This window comes from Molothrus aeneus, chromosome 4 (assembly GCF_037042795.1).
Source record: "Molothrus aeneus isolate 106 chromosome 4, BPBGC_Maene_1.0, whole genome shotgun sequence".
NCBI classification, from domain to species: Eukaryota; Metazoa; Chordata; class Aves; order Passeriformes; family Icteridae; genus Molothrus; species Molothrus aeneus.
Window position 1 is genome coordinate 237,501 of NC_089649.1, and position 19,234 is coordinate 256,734.

General features: G+C 48.9%; 1 long non-coding RNA gene across 1 annotated transcript in view; it reads right to left on the reverse strand.

Annotated features, from left to right (window-relative positions):
* Positions 1-10,499, reverse strand: part of LOC136556230 (uncharacterized) — a 71,109-nt gene extending 60,610 nt beyond the window's left edge. Inside the window, exon 1 of the long non-coding RNA XR_010783594.1 lies at positions 10,396-10,499. This is a non-coding gene — a long non-coding RNA (uncharacterized lncRNA). The remainder of the gene's footprint in view (positions 1-10,395) is intronic.
* Positions 10,500-19,234: the final 8,735 nt, after the last annotated feature.

Sequence of the window (19,234 nt, forward strand, 5' to 3'; positions counted from 1 at the left end):
CATTGTGGCACAGAGGTTACACTGACACATCAAAGAGCATCTCCTCCCTCAGCACCAGCTACAGGTACTACAGCAGTATAATGAAGTGCCACTGCCATCATTAGTGACATGACAGACTGCCCTCCATTAATGTACCTGATGGTCAGGCCAGCCCTCTGCTCCTGTCCTTCCACCTCTCAAGTGTGTTCCTGATCCCTGGACTTCAGCAGGCACAGTCCATAAATCACAGTTCCAACAGCTCCTCCTCAAAGGGAGCAAATCCCATGCTCAACGTCCCTTTGGAAGAGATGCTCAGAAATTATTTTGGGAGATATTTGCAAAATGCCTGTGTGACTTAGGCAGCCAGTGAGAGGTGTATTTACAATTCACAAAAAGCTTTTGCACATGTCACTATGGATAAATATGGCTAATTAACAATGTATTGGACAGCCACAGGAACACATCATTCACAAACCATTCTGAAGAAAAGGCCAGGAAGCTTGCATCCAATTTCTGCTGTACTTCAACAGGAAACAGAAAGCTGCTCCTTAAAGACTCCTGCAGATGCTGCTGGGCTTGTTTCCGGTTTCCAGGACCCCAGTGACACTGCACAAAGGCAGCAGTCCAAGCAGCCCCATGCCACTCTCCATGTCTGCCTTCCCCATCAAGCTCACATGAATTCCATGCCTCCTGCCCTAAGGCTGTGGGAGTGCAGCCCAGCACTGGCCTGTCCTGCACTGCAACAGGGACACTCTGGAGCACAAGACTTTGGTTTAGTGATGGAGGCCCACCTTCTGGCAACAAGTTCTCCACTATAGCTCTCCTTTCTTCTCCTCAAATCCCACAGGGAACTTGTGCCAACTTTTTCACTTGGCTTCAAGTAAACAGGTGGATTTTTCCACACATTCCTTTGCAGTGACAAAACAATGGAAATGCCACACAAGCACAGCAACAGCCCCTAAGCCTGCATTCAAGAACATGGCTTTCATGTTTACTTCTTCCAAGGGTTTATCTTAAGCCTCTGAATGAAGGAAAGAAAAGCTGCATGATAAGGCAGGTTATTCTGATTGTATCTGAGTTGTTCTCTTACTCCTCAAAAGACACTCAGATCCCCTGGCCAGCAGGACTTGTAGCTGCAGAGAAACACCTTGTCATGTGCAGCCCAGTGCTCTGGGCTGCCACTGGCAGTGCAGTGCCAGTGACCAAAGCAGAGCAGCAGGGCTCGGTAAGTCCTAACTGAACCAGTCCCTCCCCTCTCAACATTCCCAGCAGCAGCCTCCTGCACTCGCCCTGCCTCAGCAACCCCAACACTTAGTAAAAATGTGGACCCAAGGCCATAGATAAAGAGCAGAGATTCCCAGAAGGGTACATAGAAACTCATCAGGAGCCTGCCAGCTCCCACAGTCACTGGCGGGCACAGAAGCGGCTGCACTTCCATTGTGAACTGAGGTTACATCAAAGAGAATCCCCCAGCAAAAGGTCAGTGACTAATCCACCGAGCTGTGGCACAGTGTATCACTCACTCTGCCTTGGAATGACACATGGAGACAAAGGGGAAAAAGAGACAGAAAATCTGTCCTGGTAGAAATAACACCTCTGGCTACTGGCTATGCAAAGTGCATTTCTGAAAGCCTCAAATAATTCACAAATTATTGAGATAAGCAGGGGAGGCAGCGAAAGCTGAGCCACTGTGAGGGTGAAACAGACAGGTGAGAGAAAAGCACCACATATCTATATTCAGTCACTGGCAGTTTCACAGCGATGTCCAACTCCCCTTTAATGGGAAATGCTGAGCACGATGGAAAACATGGACAAAGCGCGAGGGCACAAATGTTAACAGGTCATCAACCCTGCAGATGCTCTCTGGACTCCCAGCCTGTCCAGCCCCTGTCTCTGCTGACCAGAACCTGAGTAAACACCTGCTTTACCTAACTGCAGGAAATCCATCTGGCACTTTCTGCTCAGGAAGTGGTACTGGAAATCCTAGACGAGCTCCATGCACCCACTGCAGAGCACAGAGCCCAGCTCATGGCCTTGGGGCAGCCTGACCAACCTGTGGGCATGCTTGGCTCCTCTAACCCTCATCAGGAGTTCATTACATTCTAATCTACTCTAGAAGCAAGCCCTGCATGCTTTGAACATGTTTCAGACCAAACACAAATATCCAAGCCAGAGCAATTTGCCTCTCTTTGCTGTAATCAGGCTCCCTGGCAGAGCTGCTGTAGCACCCAGGCTTCACCTGCCCTATGAGTTCAAAGGCTGCAGTAACAACTGATGCCTATTCCACAGCAGCATATTCCACACGCAGGGCAAGCAAACGAGGGAATATTTAACCAGTGCTCCTCCTCTGCCTCACAATTGGATGTGTCATTTATTAAATTGTGTGTGTTTTCCAGCTCTGCAGCTCCTTTCTGAAAGGCCATCACACAGTCCCCATTTCCAGTGCAAATTGCTTCATAAATGCGAAGTTAAAGGATAACATTACATTTCCCATTGCAATTAGGCAGGGCTCCTGACAGACAGGGATAATGTGTTCCACATACAGGTTGTTACTTACTAGAGAGGAAGCTGGCAAGGTCTGTGCTTTCACAAGCCATTGGATACCAAAAAACTCAAATGCTGGAGGCCCTGGTGTGTCCCTGTTTCTCCCACAGACCCAGGGAGGGACTCCTCTGAAGGGACTGGCCCCATTGCAACTCTGCACGGCAGCAAATCCTCATCCTAGCCCCCACCAAAGCCTCACATCCTTGTTCACAACTCACCAGGAGGAGGGAAAGTATCCAAGTCCGGCACACGCTGACAGGTAAGTTTCTAGGTGAGCTAACCCTGATTAGATCTGACTGAGGTCCAACTTCATTTCTCAACCAGGCTGTGATCTTTATTTACCTGGATGCTCTGCTGCTGCTGTCAGGTGGAATAACTCTGCACTGGGCTTCTCTAACTCACCAGCAGAGGAATAATTGAAGGGGAGGTTTGCTGGGACCTGATGAAGCAGTCACGATGCACAGCTCCATCCCCTGGCCTTTACCTCCATGCTTCCTAAAACAGCCTTTAGCCAGTGTCTATGCACAGACAGAAGGGTGAAGGAGGTTTCAGATTTAACAGCACCCCACCAGCAGACTCCTTTTGGGGGTCAACAGGAACTACTGACAAAAACGTGGCTCACCCCTGTGCACCACGTGCTCATGCAGCTCCTGCTCCTGTCACAAGCAAGGATGATGTCAGGCTCATCCAGCACGGGAGGCTGCCACCAAAGGCAAGGGAACAGCCATCCTCTCTTCTTTAGGGATGGCAAATCTCCCCAGCCACGGGGCGCTCCAGCAGTGTTTACAGCTGGTACAGCTCCAGCATTCACGACATTAAGGACATTACTTGGCCCCACCAGGCACTGCTACAGCAATAACAAAACAGTGAGTCAGAGGAGCACAGGCAACATGTGCTCCACACTACCTGTCTGGTTCTGCTCAAGACAGGATTACAAATTACGTAAGTCATCTGCAGGACAAAAAGCAACCAAAATTATTTTTGTGGAGAAGAGAGGCAGAGGAGGAACTGAAATGTTAATACCTAAAATTTAGGAACCATTGTTTTCCTTCCAGCCATTTTTATAGATCAGATCCCTTCTCAGCCCTACCAGCCTGCATTTAGTTTGTGAAACAAAAGGAAATCTCACAAGTTATGGTGCTAATTTAGTTATTATTAATTATTGCTACTGTTCAGAATAAGCAAAATGTGGTAAGAAGAGTTCAAGTGCTGCCTGAGCACAGGTGAAGTCAAAGCAACAATCAAGAGATTAGGTGCTTGCCAAAATAATCTGCGCAGGTTGCAGGGATGAATTAAATGATCCTCAGTATGAAGGAAGGAGATTGAGGTTGGGCTTTCTTTTGCGTTTTTAAGGCCCCCATTAGTAAACAAAGCTACTAGGCCCTATGGAAAGACCATCTGGCTGCCTGTGGGTGTTTGATAAATCTGCCCTGTGCAGAAAGGTGCATAGTCCTGTGGAAAAGGGGCCTTTTCTGTTGAGCCAGGCATGGGGAGCAGGAGCAGTGCCAGGTGGGCACATCTGTGTGGGACACATGATCAACTGGCTGCTCTAGTGTGTGACTCCCATAAAATCCAGTGCTGGAACAGCTCACACTGCTCCCACCTCCACCCATCTCTTCTGCATCTCATTGGCATTTGAGAACATTAATTGACTCATTATTTAAATTCTTGTTCAAGGGAGGAAGCTGATTAAGGCAGGCAGATGCAGGATCTCCAGACGGCGTTGTTGTCCCAGCAGTTTACCCGAGTTATTACAATGCTTAGGAGGTAATAGGCAGGAGAACAGGGAATGAGGCCTGGGAAGGGGGGTCTTCACAGGATGGGCTTTAACCCACAGTGACACAGCCCCAGCCCCGCCCAGGCTCCAGCAGAACAGCTCAGACATCTCAAACCCAACCCAGCAGCAAGGGCTGGTTCAAGACACCCCATCTGCCTGCACAGCAGCTTCGCACAGCCAGGGAGAGGAGGAGGAGGAGCCCTTCCCTGCCCAGCTTTGGTGTAGTGGTCTTGACTGTACTGAGAGCCTCACTGCTGGTCCCTTGACTTTCAGAGGCACAAACACCAACCTGAAGCAGGAAAATATCCCTCATGGAAGTCTACTAGGAGTGACAAAGCAGACAATAAAAAAATGGCTCCTTTGGTGCTGTTATGATCTGTCACATAAATACAAAATTAAGGATTTGTTAAAAGGCAGATTACATAAATATATACTAAGGTTCTTCTAAAAATGGAGATGATTCACCCACTGGAACCAAACAGCTCCTCTGAAGCTATTCAGAAACAGACATGAACACTTGGAAGTGTCCCCATTACCAACCCTGAAGTCCTGCAGCTTCTCCCACAGTGACTTCTACAACGCCTGTAAATGTACCTGTGTGGAGGGCAGATACTTCTGGAGTCTGCTTATTTAGCAAACTGCTCCTCCATAACTTACAAGGAGAATGGGCCAATTCTATCAAAAGGTGGCATTAAAAAAAAGACAAGCTAACAATTGCTCTCAAATCCAGACTGCACGTGGAGCCATTTCAGAACCTGATGGGTGCACTGAATTTCCATGGAAACTCAGCCACCCAAAATGTACACACACTTGTGAAGCCAGAAGTAGTCAGAATTTGCCAAGGTAGATTTTGCCCAGCAGAAGGGAGTTAAGCACTGAAAAAAATTACTGTTTTTTCCCTCCCTAGCATGGCCCAGACACTACACTAACCCAAAGGTTAATCTCTATCCACACCAGCAGCTCGGTTTCTCTCCCTGAGACCGATCCTGGCTCTCAATGTTCCCCAGCACTGTGAGGGATGCCAACTGGACGTGTGCTGGTACCAGTGTGGAAAACAGTGCCAGCAACACTCCTCCAGAGAATCACAGCCCAGGGAACTCTTCTCAAAGAATCCCTTTTCCACTGTACTTAGAAGAATGTTTAGATGCCTGAGGAGAGCTTTGAGAGAGATAGAGCAGGTTTTCAGAGGAAACAAAAGCCAAAATTGCAACTGAAGAGCTAGATCAGATTTCACTGCTGCCCTAGCAGAGTAACTCTCTTGACAACATATATACAGGACAGCTTAAAAAGTGTGACATGTGTGCCCCGGAAAAGGGGACAGGCAGACAGCCTGATGTGCTAAGAAATGAGAAACCTACCTGAATCTGCACAATATTTTGGAGGTGCTCAGTTTGAAGTACCTGTCACTGTTTGCAGCTTGAGACTGACACCACGCCCCACCCTGTTCCACTGCTGACATCTTCACATCCTCTTTTCCACATCTCTCCTGCTTCAGTGGCCAACCCACAGCCTGCCCCAAAATGGTGGTGACTGACCCACAGCCTGCTGAGGGCCACAAAATGGTGGTGACTGACCCACAGACTGCCGAGGGCCACAAAATGGCGGCAACTGACCCACAGACTGCTGAGGGCCACAAAATGGCAGCTGCTGACCCACAGACTGCTGAGGGCCACAAAATGGCGGTGACTGACCCACTCTGCTAAGGGCCCCAAAATGGCGGCCACTGACCCACAGATGGCTGAGGGCCACAAAATGGCTATGACTGACCCACAGACTGCTGAGGGCCACAAATTGGCAGTGACTGACCCACTCTGCTAAGGGCCTCAAAACGGCGGCCACTGACCCACAGATGGCTGAGGGCCACAAAATAGCAGTGACTGACTCACAGCCTGCCCCAAAATGGCGGTGACTGACCCATGTCCTTACACAAAATAGTAGTGACTGAGCCACAGCCTGCCCCAAAATGGCGGTGACTGACCCATGTCCTTACACAAAATAGTAGTGACTGAGCCACAGCCTGCTGAGAGCCCCAAAATAGATGGATCTCTGTGTGTGTATAAGAGGCAGACAAAAGTCAAAGATTTGATTCTCCCAGACAGAGAGGGAGAAAAAAATTAAGTTTCTGTTTACAGGGTTTCAGTAAATTTCATCAGGTATCCAAACACTTCTTCCCGTAAAAGCTGATACCTGTGCATTGAATAAACACTGCAACCAGCAACTCCTATGACTATGAGACACAGCACTTGGCGTGTCCACTTGGCCTCAGCTTTTGGAAAGGCTGTTTGCAAGACTCCTCCAGCCCTGCCCAGCTTTGCCAGGTCTGCTGTGCTGACACTGATGCAGGGGCTGTGGGAATGGGAACAGCTCTGGGAGAGCAGGAGCAGCAGGAGTTAAGCACAAGTAGTGCTTTAGGGAGAATAAAAGCTGCTGTAAGAGGAAAGCTGGCTGCCTGACAAACACGTTCCAGCAAATATCATTATCTTTAAGGTCTGTTGCTTTACCAGTCAGTGGTAGCTGATAACAACAGACACGATGAGAGTGAGTGGCTGAGGACAGAATATTCCCTGTAAAAGCCCTGATTTACTTGCTCTCTCACAATGATGAGCTGAATGCCCAACCCATGTGTCGGTGCCACAGGAATGGGAAAGCAGACACTGCCTGCCCAAATGCCCCTCTGTGGGGGCACAGGGGGACTAGGCCAGCTCCCCACCCCTGGTTTTACCCCCCATTTGAAGCTCAGTGCAGAGGAGCAGGAGCTGCCAGCTCCCTGTTCTGTCCAGGGCTGGTGCTGATGAGCTGGGCAAAGGCTTCCCAGGCCTGGTGCCATGCAAACCGGTCCCTCCTGGCAGCGCCAGACCGGAGCCCTGAAGGCAGGAACAGAGAGCACGACATAGTGGCACTTGCCAGCTCACAGGCAGAACTAAGGAAAAAAAACAACTGCTTGCTTCAATCCACAACAAAAAATAGATTGTGCCATTCAAAATGTGACATAAATAAGAAAATGCAGAAGAAAATAATCTTATAATTTCCTATTTTTTGTCCAGTCATACCCTGGTCGATTCTTCTAAAAAGACTTCACAGAAAGAAAAAAAAAAAAAGAAAACCCATCAACCCAAACCTTCTCCAACTCATTGTCAGAATTATTTAGACCCAGAGGAAAAGTCTGTTGTTAAGAACATAAAGCAAGGTAAATCCAGGTAAATGAGTGCTGGGATAAAGTCTGCACAGTCTTGGGGGAATCTCTTCCTTTTAATTTGCCAAGACTGTGTCAGGGAAGCTCAAGGAGCAGCCGAGATCCCCAGGCCTGCTTAGGCCAGTGAAGTACACGTGCCTTAGGTATTGCTGCAGAGTGTACCCTGAACTACATGCTTCTGTTTGTGGGGAACAACCAGCTGACAGCAATATCTGGGCCCCCTGCTTCTGCTGGGGAAAGACATTTCCTTCAAGTGCTCCTTTACTGATAAAGGCAGACATTGACCTTTAATTACTGCTTTGGACTGCCAGTGTCCAGAGCCTAGGACTCATTCTTTCTTCTCCACAGAGCTGGTGATATTAGTGTAGGTTTTCCTTCTGTTTTCAATTCTTTGTCCATGACAGATTTCACAGCAGGAAACAGTTCTGTGGCATATGGCCACTAAATTACTGAAACTTCAGAAACTTCTGTCCATGAGTTAATTTTAAAACTGAAGAAACATAATTTTTTTTTTTTTAAACACTTCACTAGACCACATAAAACCCTTCCCTCTTTCCCCAGCCTTGGATACACTCTCTCCTGAGTTGCAGAACCAGCCCTGCCATGGCTGTCCCTGCACAAGGGTGTGAAGCATATATAGTTGGCATAAAGTTCTGTAGATGCATCAGGACTAGGGAGGAACTGCGAAAAAAGGGGAAAACATCAAAAAAGGAAACTCACAGAATTACCAATCCAAACCCACAGAGTCACTGGAAAATCAGACAAACTAAAGCCACACATGCTTTGGGCATCTCCGGGTCTCCCTTTGCCCTGTGCCAGGATAGATTCTTCTCATGTCAGCCCGAACACGTTCCTTCTGGAGTGCATGAGACAGCTCTGTGGAACCATGTGGTAACAAGTAAATTGCATCTTCAGGCTCTAGCCAAAATACTGTGAAAGATAAGCTGTCTTGGGTTTGGGTTTTTTTAACTTGACAAAGGAGGAACTGGGCAAACCTAATGATTTAAATGAAGGAGTTTGGGTAGGATTTCTTGTGAGGATACACCACCAGCAAGACAAAGCTTGCAGGTGCAGGGGTGGTGAAAGCAGGCAAACACAGCAGCCCTGGCCAGGCTGAGTACCTGGGGCTTAAACTGGGCAGAGCCAAGAGCCCTTCCTTCCCAGCCCAGCTCAGCAAACCACGACGGCAACACAAGAACTGTGAGCCCAGATGAAACCATCCTAAAGCCCCAGCAGAACCTCTCTGCAACCCAGGGAGCTCTTCTGCAAACCAGGAGGCTAATGCTGCCCCCAACATCCTGATTGGATCTGGCATGGCCAAGGTTTCTCAGTGAGAAAATGTACAGCTCCCTAATGCTGTTGACAGAAAGCCACACTCAGACCTTTTCAGAGGCTCTCAGGAGTTATTATCACAGATTAACTATGGCGGGAGCAAAAAGGTTTAAAGTCTTGTTTAGAGTTAGCCTGTGGCTCCAAATTAGCAACTTCTCTCTGAAATGATCAATTGAGTCACAGGCGTTAATGAGTCAGGCTTAGCCAGGAGGGGTGAGGAAGGAGGGAGAAAGATCTAGAGCCACGGCTTTGCAAAAAGGCAGTATGAAAATCTCAGTAATTTCTGAAGTCAAACTGTGTTTTAATCAATGCCTCCCAAATCAGATGAAGAAGCTACACTGTGACTTTCCCAGCTGTAAAAAATGGAAGTCTGGTTTCACATTTGCATGATTTTGAAGGTCAAATGCCTGCTATCCAAGTCTTACTGATCCATATGGACTAGAAATGCCACAATATGCAATCATCATGAAGGCAGATTGTCTCCTGTAAATCTGTCCTTTTTGTAACACATTCCAAATGTACCGTATTGGATGGATTATAAATCCATTCAGGAACCACAGACACTGCTGTAAGGAGCGGCACCGGTTTGTGGGAGGGATATGCGGGATGTGGTGTGTGCGTGGCTCTGGGAGCGGCAGGGACAGATGGCCCAGGCCTGCCCTCCCCAGAGTCAGCAGGAGCGCTGCCATCCCCTGCACACGACGGAAGCCTGCATTTGGGCAGAAAGGGGCCTTTATTAGCACAGGGCTGAGTCAGTCTGCATCTAGGAATGAAAAACACTGGAAAAACAGGCAGGCAGGGCTGTGGGAGCCATCCTCTGAAGGGAGGAGGCTGCTATTTGTCTCCCAGCTCCTCACTGAACGGTCTGGATGGTGCACAGGGCTAGGGAGCAGACGGCTACAATACTCTGCTCCTCCATTCCTCAGACATGGGAAAGCACAGGAATGCTGCTTCACATGAAACCAATAGCCATTACTCCCAAGTTAGGGACTTCAGAACAACATCCATTTTCCTCGAAGGGAAGGGCTGGGTGGTCCCTGCTCTTTCCCGCAGCCTCTGAGCACATGGCGCTTCCCTCTCTCCATTTTAACAGATCCCTTTACACGTTGCCATTTTTTCTTCCAGCACATGCAATTGAAAAGAGACATATGGAGACCAGCATGCAAACCCTGCAAACATTTCAGCTTTGCTTCAAAACTAATGCTAATCCATTTTTTTTAACTGCTTTTCTTCCCCCCACTTCTGCTACCTCTGGAGCGAGTTCTCAAGAATCCAGGGGGTAGCTTAAGCCAACACAGCAATTCTCAGCAAGTGGCAGTGTGCCTACCCACCAAATATTCTTCCTCTTGTCTTCTTTTTAAAACACGTGCAGACACAGGGTCACCCACAGCATTCCCACAAGAGCCTGGGAGCTGCTGGCATGGAGAGCTGGGAGCTGCACATCTGGGAAACCACATCCTGACAGCAATCCACCCAGAGCTGTATCACACACCAGGTCCCCTCTTTTTTCCCAGTGTCAAGGAAAAGCCCCTGCTGCAAAATCCTGCTGCAAGGCTGTGCTGAGCATTACCTGGGAATGAGGCAGGCACGAGCTGAACAGACCTTTACAACAGAACGTGCATCTGCCAAGACAGAAATACCCGGCGAGCTTCTGGTGCTGGCAGCGTGTCAGGCGTGCAAGCTGTCTGCGCAGCGGCTCCCGACGGGCCTCCCGGGCTCCGAGTGCAGGTCCACACTGGCCACGGAGCCCACGGACCACATGCTCCCTATCCCGCCACCCGAGCATGCACTGGATCGGCAGGGCTCCGGGCAAGAGGAACCCTTCCAGGGCTTTCTGTGCAAACGCTCTGCAGCAGGCACAGAGCTGCTTTTCCCCCTCTCACTCTCTTTTTGTTCAGTTGCCTGGCATCCGCTAACCCACAAGCTGCTGTTTCCCTTTCCAAAGAAGCTCTGATGGGTGGAGGGCCAGGAAAAATTAGCCCAACTGATGAATGCAATCTCGACAGAAAATATGTTTTTTATCAGAGACCACATGTTGCCAACAGCAATTAAAGTAAAACTGGGAGATTTCATGGGATATAAGCCTGCATAAAAACCCCCTGGACCCGCTGATCAGGTGTCTGTCTGCTCAAGAGGATTACTTGGGTGCCCCAGAGCCTGCTGCCACTGGGAAGGGCAGACAGGGCCTGGGGAGGGTGCCAAGAATGCCCAGAGCAGCACGTGTGCTCACTGGGAGCCTGCTGCCCACCTGGTGCTGCAGCTAGGAGAGTGCTCCCAGGCCTCAGAGGGAAGCACTTGGAATGCCAGCCATGGCACAGCAAAACCTGTCTCCAAGGTATATTTTACTTACTGGCCTTGCCTACAGCCCAAGGAACAAGAACAAGTGACCAGAGAGAATCAGAGCTCCGGCTGATGAGGACTTCCCCTCGTTAGTGCCATTTGCACTATCTATGTCACACTCCTGAACTGACAGAGGCTCGGCCTGTCAGCCATGAGAGGAGCTGAAAAAATCACCACAACTGGCAAAGGAATAATGGGAGTAAATAGCTCCTACATCCATCTGAGTGTGTGCAGCATGTGCAGCAGGCAAGCCCAGCGAGACCTTGGTGGCTGGATCCAGAGAAGAGAGAGCAGTGTGGATAACAAAGGATAAGGGGGTGATGCAGTGGGCAAACAACAAGGAAAAGGGGTAGGGCAGGAGCAGGTAAGGATCACTGAGCACTTTCCTGGAAAGCTGAAACCAAGAGGATTTATTTTTTGAATGGATGAACCAGGGGAGGGCAGCTCCTGGGACCTAACTACTAAAATACCTTTATAAACCTCTGTATAAATAGTTATCATCATGCCATAACAAACCACTTAAACCCCACAGATCTGCTTGGGGTACATCATCACACCGAAGCCCAGAGCTCTCTATTTCCATGAGTCAGGTGTTTGTTTTACTTCTGGGTCAGAAGACTTTTAGATAAGAAAAACAAAGCAGGATTTTAGGACTATCCTGGGATCAAAGGGAAGAAAGTTCATCAGTCCCAGGATTTCAGCCTAGACTGACTGTAGTAAGATTCTACAGTGACCATCAGCACCCACCAGAGAAGCCAGAAAACTTTATTCCTCAGACTGGTATATGAGGTAACATGATGAATTTATGTCACTCTACATACATGCAGAACTAACTACACTCCTGTACACACAGATCGACCCAAATTCAGCCAGCCAGGGTGACAGCCAGCTCAGGTGTCTTGGACAAAGACATCTGGGAAGGTTTCTACAGCAGCACATCCCACAGGGCTGCAGCAAAGGGCTACAGGGAAATGTCCTTGGTGCAGACCCAACCCCAAAACCCTGCAAAGCCACTATTCCTGAAAACCAGCACCTCTCCCAGTGTCAGCACTGCTTCCACCTCACAGTGTCCTCTTGTTGTCACTTATCAATTAGCGGAACACTTATTTAAAGGATAAATACCATTAAAAAGCTGCTGTACATTCAACTGCAGCGTGGCTGTGTGAGACCCAGGCCGGGGCTGTCACCAGAGCACCTGTCAGGCTCCTCCACAGGCAGAGCCACCAGAACAAGGAATCCAGGAGGCCCCACACCTTTCAGAGCACAGCTGGATATTAACATACGACAAAAAAATGCCCACATTGCTGCCTATGAGCTCTGATAATCTGTGACCAGTGGTGTCACAAGAGATGATTTCAGCACTGCTGGCACGATCTGCTCTCCCAGGCGTGGGGTTGGAACCTGTGCCACAAACCGGCGACGCTCTCACGGCCACGCTCGTCCCCACCAACAGTGACACCAAGTGACATCTGCATTTGGCCCATAAGCAGGGCAGTTCACCTGACACAGGGTGGCCCAATTACTGCTAAAGACCTTGTCTCTCTGATCTGGAGACGGCCCCGGATCCCAATACAGCTCCCATTTAAGACTATTACAGAGGAATCAATCACCTGTCCAGAGGGAGCAGCACAGCGAGCTTGGCTGTCAGGAGAGGCTGCTCCTTGTGAGCAGTGCATCAGGCTCTGCCTGGAGAGTGGAAGTGACAAAGAGCCAGGCTCAGCATCCAGCAGTGACCTCCAGCAGGAGCAGCGGCAGCAGCCAAGTTGGGGAGGCAGCAAGGGTGCCACAGGGGGTGCCAGGAGAAGCCCAGGAGCACACAAAGCCTGCTCCTCCTGCCTGTGTGCAGTGAGTGCCATGCTGTCTTGGCCAGTCTGGGCCACAGGGGGAAGGGGCACCAAGTGCCATCCTGCTTCAGAAGTTCACTTCTGCATCTGTCCAGGGGAAATACAGCTACAGAGAACCATCTCCCTTTGACCCTCGGTACCACCAGGTTCTGGAGAGGAAGTGACTGTGTTTGCAAATAAACAGCACAATTTTGTCAGGTGCGTGGGCCATTTGCTCTGTAACACGCAAAGGCAGGGAGAGGAGGTTCTGGTTTATGTAAGATACCTGCCTTGCTCCCCATAAAACAGCCAGCCCCATGTGAACACAGGGCACCAACTGCACTGGCTTGTGTTCGTGGAGAAAACAGAGAGCAAAAGGGTTAAACAAAATCTCTGTATGGTCAGATCTAATTTAGCATCCTGATGCTGATCTAGAAGGGCAACTGCAAAGTAAATTAATAGCATTTCTGAAAAAACCAAACAAACCACCATTTAGGGGTTGTCCATAGGGATGGAAACAGGGTACCAATAGTCTGATGGAGATATCAAAATGATTACCCATAAAATGCTCATTTCTGACATGCCTGTAAAAGACATTTATTCAGAAAAACCCAGGGAAGGGACACAGAGATGAGCACCAAACAGCAGCAGTGGATCAAACCACTTCCTTTGATTCTAGTAAGTCAGAAGTTCAGTCCCGATGAGTGTTACACAACCCTCAGGAACCCCAACATCTAGGAAAAAAAAAAATCAGAAGAGACACAAACCCAACATCCTCCGCCTCTGATGGAGCCAGAGTCCCCCAGGTCTGTGGCCCTCAGATGCATCCATGAATCCTAGAAGCTCATTACAGCTGAGGGTGACACAGTGCCATGCAGCAAGGACAAACTGCAGAATGAAGTCCACCTTCCATGGCAGGAATAATTCCTTGCACTAGAATTCAATTCAGCTCTACCTAACATAATGGGAGCCAGTGTGGGAATTAAAGAGAGCCAAGCTGGGAGGAAATGTAGTGTCTTTGCTGTTAATTGGGGGACAGTGAAACTACTGGCACATGTAAGACAGGGACAGCAATGTGCTGCTCCTCCCTGTAACTCAGGGTTAGATATTTATTTTCCTGGAAAGACCTCTAAGGAGCTGGGGATGTTAGATGCTACTCTTCATTCTCCACATGCTCCCGTAGCCTTTTCCCAGGCCTGGCCGGCCATCCAGTGCAGTGTGACACCACTCCTCACCACAGGGCTCCTGGGGGAAAGAATTAGGAATACAGTGAAATCCTGGAGGCAAATCTTTTCTGGGAGCTAAGTTGTGGCTCCACTGTGAGGGATGCAGTGCCCAGCAGGCTGGACCAGCAGCACTGACATCAATGCAGCCAGGCAAATCTGTATATGATAACAATTTGGGTTGCATTTTATTCATAACCTTCAAACACCTTGTAGTGAAGACATTTTTAAAAGGAGAGAAGCCATGTGGAAGCAGCCTCCCTCCACAACAGAAGCCATGATATTAGTCCAAAGAGCAATATCTGGTGCACACAAAGAAATGCTCCTGAAGAAATTAATTTGGAATACCCTTGGTCACGTCCTAAACTACAGTTGCGGATAGAGTGAGTCTCTGAGAAAAACCAGACAGGATCCTCCACCATACCAGCACAGCCGCCAGCAAGGGCAGACAAGTCTTCATGGCCTTAAACCCCTTATTTGCCAGAGTATTTCCTTTTTTGTCCAGCTAAGTACCTTATTCTCATTAAATCTCTATTTCACATGCTGAAATCTTAGCTGCCTGGACTACTAAATTCCATCTGATGCTTCCCATGAAGTTTGTCAGTGCTCTGCTTTGAGCTCAGTCCCATTCAAGCACAAGCGATAACAGTCTGCATCTTCCCAAGGAGCTGGGGCTTGCTGCGTTACCATGGCAGTGCCAGGCTTGTGTCGGAGCTGGGGGTGGTTTGTGCTTGCCTGGATGCAAAGTACTGTCAGAACACCAGGGGTTAGCAAGCAGGGCCCATGGAAAAGGCCACGGTGACAGTCCAGGCATGAGAGCAGTGACTCTATGGTTTATGATGACAAGACTTCACCCTCTGCCTCTCACACCCCCAGGGGACCCGGGTTCTGCTGGACAGAGCTTGGCAGAGCCCTTTTCCAAGCTAAGTCATCCCTGCCTGGTACCAAGCTATGCACCCACTGTGAGACATCCTGGGACAAAGACTGAGAAAATGTATCAGAATTAATGTAATTACCTGTGAAAATTGTAACTGACATCTAATTAATTTTTTATCTGCTCAAGTGCTGGCTGAACACAACAGGCCACCACCATCTAATGGTCTGATTCCACTACATCCAGCCATGGAAAATTGGGAAAAAATCCAGGGATGACTTAGAACACAACCAGCCTTCCCTCATTCCCTTCTCACCTGGGCAACCCAGCACAGAGCAGGCCAGAGCTATGGTCACAATAAGGGAAGGAACAGGAACCAAGACCTTTGTCACAGCATATGCCGCAGTCGGGATGGCCATCATAAACAGTCACCATAGGATCTCAGAAAGATTCAACCCATACAGAATAACATCATGTCACTTCAGAAGGCTGCAGGCATCTGTCCTCCTTGTTCTTTAGCCCCACTTTTTATACCCTCACGTTCATGCACTGCATCTGTGCACCCTCTGTTCCCTGGGGTGATTGGTCAGTGCCCCTGGGCACTCCATGGCTTGTTACCTTCAACAAGGTTCACCTGCTGCTCACAGCTGGAGCCCATTGGGGATGAGGCTCAGCAGCAGCCCCACTCCCAATTCCACAACCTGTGTGCCTACAGACCTTCACCAAGTAGGACCCTGTTGTCAGATGGTGCCAGGTCTCTGCTGTTCCCAGGACAAATGTCCCTTTGCACTCTCCAGCATTTCAGATCGCTTCCCATACACAGACATGCATGGGAATTGATACCTGTGTCCCTGAACAGCCACAGAATGGATCCTCTTACATGGATATTTGTGAACACTTCCTTACAGAGGCTGTGATGGAATTAGAGGTGCTGTGGGCACCTGCAACACTCCATCCCTGAGGTCCTGGACACCTCCTGTGTCCCTCAAAGCTCCAACCACAGGACACAGTAGGGAAACGCAGGGAGCTTACCATGGTACTCCATGATGCCTTGTGCTGGAGCTGCTCAAGAATGGACCGGGAGTTATTTCTGTTTAAGCCATAGGTATTTTCAGGGACTTCCAGTTGCTGCAGGACACCTGATCCCCACTCTGACAATTCAGCCCCTTTCCCTGCAGGAATAAAATCTGAAACCCAATCCAATGTGGTGAGAACCCGAAATCTGCCAATGGCACAGAGATATTGCTAGGCTCTGTCCTGGGCCTCTTAACACACAATCTATATCCACTTCCCAGAAGATCTTAGGCAACTTGGAACAATGATTCCAGGCTCTGGCTCCATGGGAGTCATTGGCAGATCTAGGTGTTCTCAGGTATTAAGGAAGCACTCCATAGGTAGAGACTGGAGCCAGGACTGCCTGTGGTGTCTGGCATGCTGTGGGTGCTCTGGTAGCCTCTGCCCATCCCTATACAGCCCAACTCCAATTACAACCTCATTTCACTTAACGGGGCCTTGATGGCAATTTCATTACTCAAAAAGTCACATTTATTAGTCCATTGTAATGTGTTGTGATTGTAACTCTAATGCTAATAGGAAGAAGTTTAACCTCATTCCATTTTCCATACAGTTAAAAACCTGGTTACAATGGTCATAAATCAGGGTTTCAAATGTCATAAAAGCAGAGTTGCAGCTCTGCACTACGCACATCTTTTTTTAATCTTTGCATTTCATATTAATCTCAGATCCAGTCTTTCACAACTCCACTTACAACCCACATTTTATTTAGATTATCATTATGATAGCAGAAAAAAATCCTCACCCTGCATATAATTTGCATGATTTAGGTAGACTGTGTTTTCAATTACATTAATAACCTAAAATGAGGCAGACTGATTAGAACCCTTTCTCTCACTTAGAACGAATATTTTCATTAGTGATGTCTTTGGAGATGCCCCTCCTTCCTCAGTATTCCACACACACACACCATGATGGATACTGTAAAGGAAACACTCCCTAACTTTGGTGCCAAGGGATCCTGCTCTTCATGGGAAGCCAGAGACAGAATGGCATGACCCTACAGAAAGACCCTGCATCTAGGCAGGAACTCCTCACCTCATCTCTTCCATTCAAGGGCACATCATTTCAATTTTTTCCTCAACTACTATTTTAAGAGATGCTTCTTAGAAAATAACTAGTTTTGTCCTAAAGGCATTTCAATACAATCACAGAAGGTGTGGATCCAAAGTGCCTTGGGCTGGCTTCTTTGCTGGTAACCCACAGATTTTAACAACAAGGAACATGTACTAATCATGCCAAAAAGTTGAGGTTTGAGCTGAGACAAGGAGAACCTTAGCTTCATTCTACAGAGGAATGACGGCCCTGGAGGTTGTGCCTCACTGATCTTACAGCCTTGATACTAAGTTTATCTACCACTGCACGAATGACAGCCATAATGCCATGCCATGCCAAGAAAGAAAGAAAGAAAGAAAGACAGAAAGAAAGAAGGGATTGTCTCTGAAACCTTTTCAGTTTGATCTTCACGATCTCAGGTGAGCTGGAAGGTAGAAAAGATGGCACAAAGTAAGCACCTGTTAATCACAATATTCTTTTTCCATCAGCTCAAAGCCTCTGCAATGCTCGGAGGCAGACAGCAAGAGGAGTGTTTCAGTCCTTCGTTCCCAAAGCCCGAGCCACCACAGCTCTAAGTAGTGCCTACTCAGAGTCCCCACTGCCAGAGGTGAAAGCAGAAGGAAGGAAATGCTGCTATTGGAGACCATAGCAGGAGAGAGAAGATGGGCCCATTCTCCTGCTGGAGCACCCCGCAGGCTGTTAATTTGGGTTACAGACAGAAATGGATATGCACTTTGCATCTCGGGCAAGGTTTTCCTTTAAAAAGGCTCGCCTTGCACACCTGGAGATGGACTGACAGACCTGTCACAGCCAGGCTCCCTTGCACACCCAGAGAAGGGCTGACAGGGCTGTCAGAGCCAGAGGTGCAATGCTGTGCTCTGCTCCCAGCCACTCCAGCTGCCGTGGGGCAGTGGTCAGACCCAGAGGCCCAAATGGATCTGCTGGAACCTGAGGGGATGAGCCTGCAGAGCCACATCTGGTTCCTGGTACTGCCACTGCCAACAAAACCATCTCTGCCTTTTCATGCTGCCCAGGGAGGGTAATACGCTCCTTAAATATTTTAAGTCCAGGGGCAGTGGGGAGGGACAGCCAGGAAGGGAAAGCACCTCAACCCACTGCCTTGTCAAATGCGGATGCTGGCATGCTCCCACAAAATGCCTGACGGGTCCGAGCCTGAGGCAAAAAGCTCTGCCCAGCCCCCATGGCAGCTGTTTATCTGCTCCATAGATGTGGGAGGACTGCTATTCCTGCCTCCACAACCCTCCACTCCATTGCCAAGGGGAGCCTTAGCTGGGAATTGGACTCTAAAACGCATGCAGCACAAGCCCAGCGGCATCTGTCTGTGCTCTGGAAAGAGACTTCTGAGAGCAGGGACCTCCCAGCCCTCCTGTCCCACTCAGACACTTGTTCCCTTTCTGCATCCCTCCCTCCAGCTCTCCTGGGATCCATCCTGCACAGGCAGGGACATTGCAACGGGGATGGAGAAACAGAGACCTTTTATGAACAAATTCTGTTCCCTCTCCCCAGCCCTGGTCCCTCCTCATGAGTTTTCAACCAAGGCAACAGCAGCACCTGCTTTCAGAACAGCCTGACTTTGCTCTGTCTCAGGGTTTACCCAATGCCTTGGACCATCTCTTACTTATAGACCTGAAGTGTTACCCAGACAAATAAAACAAGGAACCTCCTTCCCTAAACCAAATTTCTCCCAGTAGCTTCAGCTTAGAGGGCTTTCACTGCCTGCTCTTGCCTGTGTTCTCCTCCAAAATCCCACCCAGCCCCAGCACTGCACAGGCCAGGCCTGTCCCTCAGCTCCTTCCACCTGCCACTCTTCCTTCCAGCTTTAAGTCTCCCTCCTGACAGGGAAACCAGTTTGGCTCTCTAGTGAAGGGTATCTCAGCTCTTCTCAAAGGTTCCCCCACACCCTCCAGCACAGAGGTAGAGTGGAGCATGGAGCACAATCCCAGCTGTACAGAAACAGTTCTGAAACACCCTCTGACAGTGGGCACCTCCAACAGATTT